We start from the raw sequence: 15,023 nt of genomic DNA on the forward strand, positions 1-15,023 counted from the left end.
TTTAAGTGCTGGGTTTCTTCCTGCATTGCTTGCTGCTAATTTGGATTTGTGGAGGCTTCTTTGAATGACTTAGTTTCATGTTGATGAAGAATAGTAGAAAAACAATGATAATCAAGAAGATGAGGAGGTGGATTTCTTTTCCTAGAATAACGAGTGGAAGGAGGAGGCATGACGGCAGGAGCAGGATTATCGTCTGGTCTGGAATCATCGGGAGATGGAGAAGGCAAAAGAGTAGGAGGCTGTAGAGGTTGACTCGAGATAAAATTTGTAGAATCATCACTAGGAAAAAGATTAACATTGGGGTTAGTGAAAAAGGATGACTAAATAGGAGGAATGGACTCAAATAAGGAGAACTGAGAAAATATGTGATGCTCCCAGAAGACAACATGACGAGATATACGAATTCGTGTAGAGAGAGGATCCCAACAACGATAACCCTAGTGTTCAGTGCCATAACCAAGGAAACAACACATGCGAACCCGAGGTTCAAGTTTACTATGTTCATGAGGCTGAAGAAAAACAAAACAGACACAACCAAAAACTTGAAGAGAACTGTAATCTGGAGCGGTATGATAAAGACGCTCAAAGGGAGTAACGTAACCAAGGACAGAAGAAGGAAGTCTATTGATAACATGAATAGCAGTAAGAACAGCTTCACCCCAAGTACGCTCAGGACACGAAGAAGAAAGAAGCATCGCACGAACAGAGTCAAGAATGTGACAGTATTTGCGTTCAACTCGTCCATTTTGTTGAGACGTACCAGGACAAGAAAACTCAAACAAAATATCATGTTCTGCAAGAAAGATTAAAAATTTAAAATCACGGTATTATAGTATTATCAGTCGAAAAACTAATGACTAAAAAAATAAAAAAATAAAATGAGTACTATGCGATAGTCAAAAAAAAAGTAAAGCTGAATAATCATAATGAAAACAGTATCGAGTCCATAGAACAGTACAGACCCCAAACATCAGAAGAAGATCAGCAAGCAAAGGATGAATGAATTAAAAGATAAAGCAGATTGTTGGCAAAAATGTAATCAAAAGACTAATTATTAACCTGACCCAAAATACCTTGAGACACAAGAGGATGCAATTTTCTAAGGAGCTGTGGGCAACACGATGATGTCACAAGTGAAGGGTAGATGGAGAAGAAGTAGCACAGAGATTTAGTACAGGAGGAATATGAAGATTCTCGAATTCAAACAACCTTCCGACTTTACGTCAAGTCCTGATTGTCTCATCCGATGATCCTGTACACAACAACCAAAAATGAAAAAAATTGACATCAAAACCGAGATCAACAAGTTGACTAACAAAAATAAGATTAAAGTTCAAATTGGAAATATAATAAGTATCAAAGAGATTAAGAGTTGGCTGGGAAATAGAACCCTTGTGTGTCGCGTGCAGACAGATGCATTTGTAGTAGTAGACATAGACGAGAAAAAATGATGCAAAAGTAAAGATCAGGACAAGAAAACTCAAAAAAAATTCGCAAGAAATAAAAAAATCACGTATCATATTATCACGTCGAAAAACCTTAATGATCTTGGAAAATTGAGTTCTAATCATAGTGGCAAAGTTAATATAAATATGAGGTAGCTCATGGCGATTAGTCATAAAATAAACCCAAGTAAAGCGTGAATAATCATCAATGAAAACGACAAAGTATCGAGCTCCTCCCATAGAAGCAGTAGGAGCAGGACCCCAAACATCAGAGTAGATAAGATCAAAAGGAGAGCAAGCAAAGGATGAATATGGAAAGATAAAGCAGATTGGCAGGACAAGAAATGTAATCAAAAGATAAAAACCGAAAAATACGAAACAAAGGATGCAATCTAAGAGTGGGCAACACGATGATACAAGTGAAGGAGATGGAGAAGAAGTAGCACAGAGATTAGTACAGAGGAATATGAAGATTCTCGAATTCAAACAACCTTCCGACTTTACGTCAAGTCCTGATTGTCTCATCCGATGATCCTGTACACAACAACCAAAAATGAAAAAATTGACATCAAAACCGAGATCAACAAGTTGACTAACAAAAATAAGATTAAAGTTCAAATTGGAAATATAATAAGTATCAAAGAGATTAAGAGTTGGCTGGGAAATAGAACCCTTGTGTGTCGCGTGCAAGAGGGAACCATTAGCAGTATTGACAGAAGATGCATTTGTAGTAGTAGACATAGACGAGAAAAAATGATGCAAAAGAGACATGTGATTAAAGCAACCGGAATCAAAATACCATTTAGAATTACCTGGAGGAGTCGAAAAAGCAGCAGGAGCATTACCAGAGAGGGAGAGAAGATGCTTAAGAAGAGACGAAATATCAGATAGAGAGACAGAGACAGAAGACGGGTTGAGAGGAGTAAAGGTGGTAGATTCAATAGTAGCAGCAACAACAGAAGTAGACACATTCTTGAAAAAGTTGGGATGAGAATGATATTTAATGTGATCAGAACGTGGTGGACGAGTAGGACATGCAGTAATAAAATGTTCCGAGAGCTTGCAGTAATGGCAGAACAATTGTGGACAATTGTAGTTAATGTGACATTTCTGTTGGCATTTACGACATTCAATAGGAGGACAGTCTGAGAAGAGGTGCCCAGAACGGTTACAACTTCGACAGAATTTACCATTTCTATCTATGGCAGTAAAAACATCTGATTTTTCCATAAGTAGATATATAGATCAAAGAGAGGAGAGAAAACTACAAATTCGGGGCTGAAGACGAGAAAATAAACGGCAGAATAAAAAAGAGCTCACCAAAAAAATCTTAGGGAGGGTCCCACTGTCTGCCACGTCAGACCGGTAGGCCACGTGGTAACGCGTGATATGCGAAGGAAGACGCGTCAGCGCTGACGGGAAGAGGGAGGTGGCACATGGGTCGGTGAGCGCGGGCCGGGTCGAGCTGGCGGGGGCTGAATCGGATCCGCGTGCGCGTTGGCATTAACACGTGGCTCTCTTGGTTCCGTTGATCCTGGGCGTGGATACAACGGTGCTGGAGGCATCTGGAGAGAGGAGAACCTGAAGTGGACACCGGTTTTCAGGCAGCGCGTGAGGGCGCATCCGAAGGGGGTTGGCGGCGAATTTGGAGGCGTCGAAACCCTGACGACGAGACAAACACACTGGTACCGACGGTGACGAATCAAAGCGTTAGAAAATGATCGAAAACTGGAGGCAAAAAACACTATCAGAAGAGAAAAACAAAGAGGCTATGAACGAATTTTCATGAAAAAAGAAAAGAACCTATGTTCTTGATACCATATTAAGTGGTTGTTTGGGCGTCATTATTTTGATAGAAAAAGATTTTTTACGATGAAAAAAGATCTTTTTTTATCTTTTAGCATGTTTGGCAAATTTCTAGTAGTAAAAGTAAAAGCACTAGAAAAATAAAATTAAAAAAACATCTTTTTTTTGAGAAGCTGTAATTTACATCTTTTTTTAAAAGATCTTTTTCTCTTTAAAAAAAAGATGTTTTTCATGTAATAAATAAACAAAAAAAAAAGTACTTTTATATTGTTATACCCAAACATAATTGATAGATAAAAAGATCTTTTTGCATGAGATACCCAAACATAAAATTACTTTTACTTTTCCATAAAATCTTTTAAAAAAAGATAACTCGAAAAAAGATATTTTTTTTAGAAGTTCACCCAAACAAGCTCTAAAAACAAAAGAGTTATCTGAAGAATGTATTATTCAATTTATAAAAAAATACAATACATAAGGATATATATAGATATTAAAAAAATCAAAATAATAAAACATACAATTTTATAATTAATATATAAATATAAATGATACTAATCCATCTAAATTCATCCTAATATTTTCTAACAAAACTAAATTACTATGAAATGGATTGGAAGTTTCTTAACTAATTAAAAAGCTCTAATTAGATGCGCAAGAAGCTAAGGAGGAAAAATAATTTTCGGCAGCAATCCCATTGGCAGACAAAACTACTACTGATATAATTAATGATGATACGTAGTTTTTTTCTTTTTTATTAATAAATGTATTTAGTGCACTGGTCAAGCTTATCACAAGTAGAATTATTTTTTTAGTTTTTTTTCTCTTAATAGTATAAGTATATATAAAATTTCAGTTAACTAATTTTAAAAACAGATAAAAAGTGTGGAATACTTATTAACATAATAATACAATAAATTTGTATTGAAAATTAAATATTAAGAATTTTCAATGTATCTATTGTATATTTAATAAAAAATAAAAAATATTTTTAACAAATATTATTAGCAATTTTTTTTATTTTTTGATATATTTTTTCTATTTAATACCTTTAGCATCCTAAGTAAAATCTTAATAATAATAATAATAATAATAATAATAATAATAATAATAATAATAATAATAATAATAATAATAGCTTAGGATCCAATACTCTCATCTCTGAATACATGTCACACATACCCCACATGCCGTTTTGGCGTCAAAATCTCACACAACATCAAAAGTGATGATGATTGGTATAATATCGTTCCATCAATGTCTCAATACGTGCCTCCAAGTGTTGCCAATTTATGTACACATTTTCACTTCAACCTCTAACTATATCCATCACTATATAAGCATATTTTATATAGCCAAAGGAATCATTGAAATGATGGCAGTCATATAATATAATTCACATGCTATTATAACAGCCATTTTGGACTTATTATGCTTTTACCAAAATTAAAAAAAGGAACCTTCTTAATATATTACCTTTTTTTATTTAATTATTTTATTAGTTTTTATAATTTTATCAAAATTTTAATCAAATTTTTATGATTTAAAAATTATGATACTAGATAAAAAATTGTAATTAAATTCTTACTAATTATTATTTTTCAGAAGAAAATATAATAATTTAAAAATATTTATTTTAGAATATTTTAAAAAATTGTATTGTTTAAAAAAATAATTAAAAATGTTTGTCTAATGCAAAAACCCAATTATAAATTTTTAAATTATAAAAACCTTATTAAAAGTTTGATAAAATTAAAAAAACCTATAGAATAATTAAAACTTAATTTTAAAACTCACCCTCTTTCAACTTCTATTAGTTGTGGTGGGGGAGGATTAGGTAAAGATACAATCAATTTACTTACTGGCACTAATGATTATTAGAGCCTTTTGCAACCCGCAACAAATGGCACTAATAACACATTAACCATATACTTTATTTCTTATTAGCCTTCTAGAGATACCGGCCACATACCACACACTACTCTATTACATGGTTTTTTTGTTTGATAAATAATTTAAATTAAAAATATGAGAATAATAATTTTTTATTTATATATTAATTAGGTGTTTTAATTCATATGTACTCAATCTATAATGATTAATTTAATTGTAGATGTTGCATATTTTTACCTTTTTTATCCTCACCATACTTAAATTTTGATAAATATAAAAATTAAATACCAAAATTTCTAGATGTGTTATTTTCTTAAAAATGAGTAAGATATTTAATATTATTTAATATAGCCATATGTAATATCCTCATAGTTGACATGACACTTCTTTTATTTTATTTTAGTTTGTATTAATAATATATATTATACAAACAATTGTATGAATTGTGTTTATTATTTTATGTGTCTACTTGTGGAGCATTACTATGAATTTTATACCAAAAGCACTTTAAACAGGACGTGGACCTTAAATTTTAATGTTGACTTTAAGTTATGTGATGATAAAAGTCATAAAACAATCTGTGAACAATTTAATGAGCTAAGCACTTTCATCACTTCTATGATTGAGCAATATAATTTTCCTCTTAAATATGCGGCTTAGTTAATTTTGTCCTTTACAAATAATCATCCATTTAGTAAATTAATGTAGCATTAAAACCATATTCTCTTATAAATCGAAAGCGATTGGGTTTGATTTACCACGGATTCAATTTTGCCATGGTTTTTCTTTAGTAAATTAAATTACTCTATTTTGATTTATTAAGTTTCATGCTAAATCAAATTAGTGTAATTCGATTTACGTAAAAAAAAATAAATTAAGTTACACTAATTTAATTTATATAATATAAATCAATTTAATTTTAACATATTATTAGTGTAAAATTGTTTTACATGTTTATCTTAACATTACATTACAAAAATAATTATATTTTATTTTGATTATATGAATAATTATCTAAAAAAATAATTATAATTATACAATTGTATAAAATATTTTTTACTGTCAATATATAAAAATTAAACTATATATAAATATATTTACGATGAACATATAACTAATTTTTATTTAAAATATCTGTATAAATTTAAATTCTATTATTTTATTAAGATAAATTATCCTAACAATAATGTGAATATATAAGATTCTAACTTCATGTTAACTTGCGCCGAATTGTGTTTATATCATAACATTACGTGCGTTAATTATAAAAGAACCTAACAATAAAATAATAGGCATATATACGGAGTATCATGAATTTATAAAAAATACCCAAAAACTAGCAGGCAAATATATAAAATTCCTTAATCTGATCTTGTTTCTTTCCCTTTTTTTTTTCCCTGCTTTTGAGTTGTAGGACTATATTATTAAATGCATGCGATAATGACATAGGTGTCTTTAATATTGTGGGAAAGCTACAGATATGCATGGAGGGAACCCTCCCTCGGGTCATAGTCTCATAGCATTCTTCATGACAAGCACATGGTAGGGTCCAATAATCATCATCACATCACGATAATAATAATAGATACTACATAGATTTATAAAATTTTGAATAAGATATTTTTGTTTTTCGTTAAACTTTTATTAATTTTTTTAAATAAAATTAGTTATCTTATAATAAGTTTTAATTCATTAAAGAATTATTTTTTAAAATAATAAAATGAATAATTAATTTATAAGAATAATTTTCAATTTTTTGTTAATATTTCCTACCAAATTTCGACTTTAGATATAGACATATAGTGAGGTAAAAGAAGTTAATTTTGTACATTTATATATTGGCCATGCACATACATCTTTAAGAATGTCAACTAAACAAATTATTTTCTTTTTCTCAAAAAGAAAAATAAACATATAATAAGATGATAGTTGTAAATAAAGTGTAATTTAAATCATCTGAAAAAGAAATAGAGATAACGATAACGTAGATCATGTCTTGTTAACAACTCGATCTGTTCTAGTTTCCTATTTGATTTTCTTATATCTATTATAATTTTCGTGATATTTACAAGTAGGCTATTTTTTATTATTATAGAAGTAAAAGTAGTGATATATCTTAATATTATAATTTTTTTGTGTTTTTTAAAATTGTGAAAAGTACACAAATAAGAGGGTCTGATTTCTGTACTTCAATTTTTTTATTTTTTTTAACACAAATCGGACGGTCCGATTTGTGTACCTCTAAAAATCAGACGGTCCAATTTCTGTACCTCTAATAAATCAGACAATCCAATTTCTACTTCTCTAATTAATCCATATTTAAGAATAACACCCTAATAATCCACATTTTAAAAAAACACCATTACTACTTCCATATTAAAAATAAAAAGTTGATTTACAATACATTCACTAATTAAATATCGGCAAGTTTATAATAAGGAAAATCTTATATGATATCCGGTGATAAAATATTAGAAAAAGACTCGTTTAAGTTTTTTTTCTTTCTTTATAAAAGCACAAATATAACAAGTCTAAATAAAACAGACAAAAAACTATCTGAGCTGCTAACAGTTTTATATTTATTATATTAACAAGCTAATAAGCTTCATTCTCTCATATGTTCTAGAACTAGTATTAGTAACTACTAGTAGTAATCTATCCATATAAAATAGGATAAAATATTATTTTAAGATTTTTTTATTTAAATAAAAAAATTTAAATTATAAATTTTTTTAAAAAAAATCTTAAAACATGAATCTTTTAAACTTTATAATATATAAATTGTCTGAGAGTGATGTATGTTAAATAATATATTAAACACCATATTTTAGAACGATTTATGCATAGAACTCCTTTAAAAAATACATATAAATCGTTTTAAGATAATGTGTTTTTAAAGTTATATATAATTCGTCTTAAGATAGCATGAGTTATGTGATTTTGACCTAAAGCACTAGGAGTAGCACAATTTATGTGCAAATACATAAAACATATAATCCTAACGTAATTTACGTACAAATATCTTAATCTCCAACACTCTAGTACAATTTACATGCAAAAATCTACCCTCAACACCCTAGCACGATTCACGTGTATAAAACTAAGGTACAATAGTCTAGCACGAATTATGTATAGAGTGATACCCTCAATAACTTTCCACAAGTAATGTTCACAAAGAGAGTCCCTATTAACGGCGAGAAAACTCTTGGAGAATAGGAGAGTTAGGGAAAAAAAAAGTCAACAGCGAGTGAAAAAGAAAATTCATTTTAGTCAACGGCAGAGCCACGGCCAAGTGGAGATTGTGCACGGCACAAAGGGCTGTGGAGGGCGGCGACAGCAGCTATTAATAGTGGTAGTTGAAGCTTCAGTGGGCGGCAGAAGGGGTAGTGCGCGGTGGGGCCAAGCAATTTTAGTGAAAGATTGTGAATAACGAATGAAACATGTACCAATTGAACGGTATTGCGCACGTTGCGAGATTTATCGACAAAGAAGTCAATTGTCAAATTGGTGGCAAGACATGTGTGCGCCTGTTGTACTTTTGGACTTTCCAGTAGCCTTTTCTCTGCTGCACAGTCACACGTATCAGTCAATTATAGTCATTCTCAAACTGCACACAATTTCTGTGATACTTCAATTGATCGGATTCAAACACTTTATACTCAACACCTCGACTAATATTATAACTCTTCATTGTCAATACAACTTCCTCCTTACTTTGGAGCCACTAGCCGATTTGAAACTCCTCCATGCCAAGCATATTAGGCTCGTCTCCGTAAATACCAGGCAGATGTTGATTTGAAAATGTCGGTTGATTCATCATCTCAATATCCAAATTAGAGAAGTGTGAAGAGTATTGTTATGTCTGAGAGCTTGGCTGTCCTTGCGATCTCCCAACTCGTGTTGTGTCGTCTTCGCCATCGGTATCATCGCCAATAATGGGTGGTTCCGAATCTGACCCATCATCGCCTATAGCCTCAACAAGTGGATCCCTATCTCTGACCTCCATGAATGTCGGTGCACTATCCAATACAGGTGTTGCTCTCATTGCAGCTGCAAGCTCCCCGAAGGTACACACATCACCCAAATCATCTGTATTATCGGCCTGAAAAAGCAGATCTGCTGCAGATGATGGAGACGAAACATGGGCAGTAACATCGTGACCGATTGGAATGGCGCTAGAACCCCTTTTTAGCATGCCGGTCGACGGATTCCGAGCAGATCCACTTGAGCTACTCTCCACATCAACCATTCTCGCAAACAACTCCATAGCCCCCAAATCTAAAAATCTAGATTGACTGTGAAATATAACATGCATGTCGTCATCACCTAACATCTCATACTTTTCAAACTTAACATAACCTTGCTTAAGTGAGATAGGAATCTAAAAAAATAATTGCTTCACATGTTTTTCACCGCACTTTTCTAACTTCTATAATATACTATTTTTTAAATCCAATAAACTCGTTGAAGAATTTACAACACTTCAACCTGCTTTTAACTAGTAAATGTTACACCCTTACTTGTATTTTCATCAATTTTTTCTCAGTGATGAACTAACAAAAACACACTCTCGACCATCTTCCAAATCTCTCAATTCATCTATGACTCGTTATACATCATACTCATTTATTTATAGCCTCTTTAAGCACATAAATCGTTCCATGGTCTTGAGCTTTATATTTCTCAACGTAAATCGTCACAGCCTAATGTGTCTTAAGGTATTTGCACATAAATCGTGTTAAGGTTATGTGTTTTATGCATTTGCACGTAATGATATAAATCATGCTACCCCAAGTGCTTTAAGTCAAAAACACGTAACTCATACTACCTTAGGACGAATTATATACAACTTCAAAAGCACATTGTTCTAGGACGATTTATGTATATTTATTGAAGGAGTTCCATGCATAAATTGTCATAGAGTGTGGTGTTTAATGTATCTAACACTTATCACCCTGTGGCGATTTATATATTATAAGGTTTAGGAGATTCACGTTTTAAAATTTTATTTAAAAAAATCTGGTAAATTTGATCTATTTTTATTTTATTTAAATAAAAAAATCTTATTTTGATTCTCAATATTTGAGTCAAATATTAATTCGGTCTATAATATTTTAAATATTTTATTTTAATATTAAAAAATTTTTAATATTTTTTTATTTTAAATAAATTTAATAATATTTTAATATTAAATTTGACACTAATAATTAATATATTTAAGAGTCAATAATATTTGATTTTAATATCTAAATAAAATTAACATATTAATAATTACTAACTTAAAAGTTCTTTTTGAATTTAAAAAATTGATGATTAATGGATAAGATTTAAAAAAATTTTACAAAAAGAAATTGAAAAAAAAAGTATTTTAAAAAGTTTTTATTATATTTTTTTAATAGATTTAATAATAATATTATTAATGTCTGCGTTATTTATTCTGTTAACTATTTGTACAAATTTAATGATAAAATAATATTAAATTCATTTAAAAAATTTTGAGAAAAAATAAAATATTTGAAAATTAAAATTAAATTAAATACTAAAAACTAAAATAATATTCTATAAAATAAATTCTTAATAATTAGGATGTCGCATATGGTTAGACATAAGGACAGACAGCCTATAATTACTACGAATACTTCTTTCTTCCTTTATTTCTTTTGGTCTGAAGACAATTTTATTCATTCATATATATATTTGACAACATTGCTTATTTGCTTTCATATTGCGTCTTCAGGAAACAATTTACATCACTTTTTTTCACTTTTCTTTTTTAGTTTATTTTAGTACATTATGTTTTCACTCTTTTTATTGTGGTTGATATATTTAATTAAAGAAAGTACATGATATAATAAAAATATAAAATATAGTACAATATTTGCGTTGATCAAATTAAATATTTAACCAAATAAATTGTAGGATGTATGCATTTTTTTTATTTTCTTGAACTAGTTTGTTTCGGGTATGGAGAGTTATCGTTGATAGTGGTTTTGGGTCACAACCCAAAAAACAATAACATAAAAAATGTTGTGTACCTTATAGTTTGGATCTCAAACCACTTCATACTCATATCTGATGGAAAGAAAACAGAAGACAAATCTGGCCCATGTAGCCCAACAATGTTTTGTTTGATCCGCTCCTTGCAATTTGAATACAAAAAAGAAATTGACAAAAAGCGTGAACGACTGAGAGGAGATGAACAAAGGAGCCAGGAAGAAAAAGAAACAAAAAAGGTAAGTAGCATTGGGTTCTGAACAAAAAGTGTTGGAATTGTTTTTCCCTGTTTAGTTTTCCTTATGTTACAAAGAAAGTGTAGATTCTGTCAAAAAAAAAAAAAAAAAACAAAACAAAAACAGGCAGAAAAAGAGGATGATGAAGAAAATATAGACGGATTGATAGAAAGACAGCAAAAAATCTAATTAAGTAGATACAGTTTAAACCCTAAAGTGGTATGCCAATGAACCTTGGTTCTAATGGCATTTTTCTCTCCTCTCCACTTCAAGGTCTAGGGTTCAAATCCTAGAGAATGCAATTGAGGGAAAACATGATAAAATATGTGAGGAGTGTGTGGGTGTGTTGTGTACCTAGGATTGGGGGTTGTCCAATCCATTTGGGTACCTAGAATTTAATTAGTTGTTTGTATCGAGAAGATTTCTAAGATTTTAATTACATATTATATTATAATGGTCTTTGAGATTAAAAAAAATTAGGCCATGTTAGTTTTCACTCTTTTTTTTTTTGTTGAATTAGTTATCAAGTCGTGAGAAATTTGGTACATACTCTTTTTTGTTGGACTAGATAGCATGACATTCTTTTAGTTTTGATGCTAAATACTTGATAAAATGACATTATTTAACCTTAATGAATCATAAAATGTCTTATACCCCACAAAAAAATGCATTACCATTAATGTCGATTCATCAAGTATTTAGCATCAAAACTAAAGCAACGTCATTTCATCTAGTCCAATATGAAAATGTTGAGTTTAGAAAACTGAAATGATGATCAAACATTATTAAAACATAAATTAGGAAATTATCAAAATATTATTAAGTGTTCAAATTGCTTTCAATAGTTTGTTTGATGTTTTTATTAGTGTGCAGGAAAAAAAAATTGTTTCTTGACCCAAGTGATGAAAGTCCAGTTTAGTTACTAAACAAGTTTAGCCCAATAATAATTATTCACTTTAAGTGGCTAAACAATTAAAAGGCAAAGAAACTCAAAGTGACCCAAAGCCTTCATAAACCATTCGGTGATCACAACGAAGTTTTCTCAAGTAACCAAAAGTCTAACACTGTGACTTTATGTCTTGGTAACGGAAAGATAAAATTCAATTTAATTTAATTACATTGAAAGCTTCACACGTTACTACAAATTTACATTGAAAGTTTCCACCAAAAGTTTCTCTCTTCTCTCTCCTCTCTCATTCAGTCACATCTATCACTCAAGAAGAAGATAGAAGAAAAATGAAGTCTTAAAAGAAAAGCCTATAAAGAAAGGCTAAGAAAGATCTTTACCACAGAAGGAAAGATTTGAAGAAAGGCTCGAAGATTTGTTGCCAAGAAAGGAAAAGATCGGCCTCAGTCAGGAAGCAAATCTATCCTGGTAAAAAAATTTATTTCCGTTTTCGTTTCACCAAGAAGAAGATAGCCTCTGAGACTCAAGAAGGAAGAAGCAAAAACAAAAATCATGAAACTGTCCTAGGTCAGATGTTCATCAACGCTCAGAATCAATTATTGGGGCCAAAGTCAAGATCAATAGCCAAGATTGAAGAAGATGCATGAAAAAGGATGAGAGGGGTACATGCAAGCAGGTTCGGGTTTCCTCTCTGTTCGAACCGCTACTGCTCTAAAGTTGGAGAAGAAGTTGCTGGGTTGGTTGAACCGGTTTCAACCTTGGAAGCTTCCCCTGCTATATTAAGGGTGAAGGCCAAGGGTTGAGATCAAGGAGAGAAAGTGAAAAAGCACATAGTTCTCACAGCTACCCTAAAGCTCTTTGAGTTCTTCTCCTTCAATGGTGTTCATTTTGTTTTCTTTTTCTTAGTTTTGTCTGTCTGAGTCTCATGGTGAAAAAGGCAAACATGGTAAGGTTTGTAAGAAAAAGCCAGTGAGAGAAAAAAGACGGTGATCAAAATTAGAGAAAAAGCCATATATGTCTCAGAGTTTCTTTGTACATCTTTCTATTGTGTGTCATGATCATGTGGAGATTCCCTTACAAATTGGGTTAGCACTTTGCTGTTGAAAGTTTGGTATGAGTCTAAGTCAAATTCAGATTGGGGTTAGAATTTGGATTTGTCCTAGACATATTGGATAGATCCTAGGGAAGAATTGGTGTTTATAATTTTGAAAAAGATAGTGAAATTCCATCATTGTTGTGATGGAGACCGAATGTAGGCTACATTGCACCTAGTAGCTAAACCAGGATATATCTGGTGTCATATCTTCTTCTTTGCTTCTTTTCTGTTTCTGGTACTTAGGATACAAAATGAAAAATGTCTCTCAACTTGTTACGAGACAAAATAAAAATGTCTCGCAACTTGCTACGAGATAAAATTAAAAATATCTCCTGAAGTCAGTTGAAAAAGTAAAAATAATATTTTGCGAAAAGGAAGCTAAGATTCAACCCCCAATTCTCTTAACCACTTATTACCATCAAAAAATTTTGTTAGGTCATGCATGGTGTGAAGAGTAACTCAATCGAAAGGAAGTGAGAGAACTATGATGTAATTTTTTAATCTTAAAAACGTTTATGGTGTAATTGAAATCTCGAAAACTTTTTCAGAGCAAGTGGCCAATTTCAAAACCCACTCTAACTAGTTATGTTACTATAAAATCATGGAAAGGTATCATAATATTATAGAGTAAATAACCATTTTTGATCATGAAACATCTAGACGCTGACAAAACTGATCGTCAAAAATTTAAACTAACTTAGTAACCAATCAAAGTTTAGTTTCGTTTGACAATTCTAACCAAACGTTAATTTTGAATTAATGCCGTTAGTTAAGTATCATATATTCCAATACGAAAATAATTCATTTAATTAAAAAAAATTGTGAAATAAAATAAATAACTCCTCCCCATTCTCACCCAGTCACCCTCCACCACCACATAATTCCCTCCTTCCTTTGCCCCTCCCTCCGCTTCTGTCGCGGCCGGCAACCCTCCTCATGCCGCATGCTAAGCCTCCCATGGCCGACAAGTTCAATAAGCAAAAGTGGGTCTACGAGGGCCTCATCACTGAGTTCCTCCCCAGCAGCATGTTCTGCGTTTGTCTCGATAACCAGAACCTCATTTTTGGATATATTTTTGGAAAAATCCGAAAGAATTTCTTCAGAATATTATCCGAAAATCATGTCAAAATTGAGATCAGTCGCTGTGATTCTTCCAAGGGACATATTATTTATAGGTTTAATAATAGTAGTTTGTGTTAATATTAACATGCACATCAATTGTTTGTGAAAATGTCTCAATGCAACTCAAAGAATTTGGACCCTCTAAATTTTGAATTTCACTTTAGAGGGTAAATTATGATCTCTCACCATTTATTTTATAGGTGTGACCAAGAGAAAATATGAGAGAGAAACCATTCAAGATTAAAAGATCACACTTTACCCTCTAACGTGAAAATTCAAAATTTAGAGGATTCAAATTCCACTTGAAATTAGGTTCTTAGTTTTTTGTGTGATTTGGTAAGATAATGATGAATTTGTTAAACTAATACTTATTTCATTTCACAACATTTTGTTAATTAAATAAATTATTTTCATATTGGAATATAATTAACAGTGTTATTCCAAAGTTAACTGTTGGTTAGAATTATCAAACCACGATAAATTTTAATGAGTATAAAATTAGTTTAAATATTGGGTGGTTTGTT

This window comes from Arachis hypogaea, chromosome 20 (genome assembly GCF_003086295.3).
Source record: "Arachis hypogaea cultivar Tifrunner chromosome 20, arahy.Tifrunner.gnm2.J5K5, whole genome shotgun sequence".
Taxonomy (NCBI): domain Eukaryota; kingdom Viridiplantae; phylum Streptophyta; class Magnoliopsida; order Fabales; family Fabaceae; genus Arachis; species Arachis hypogaea.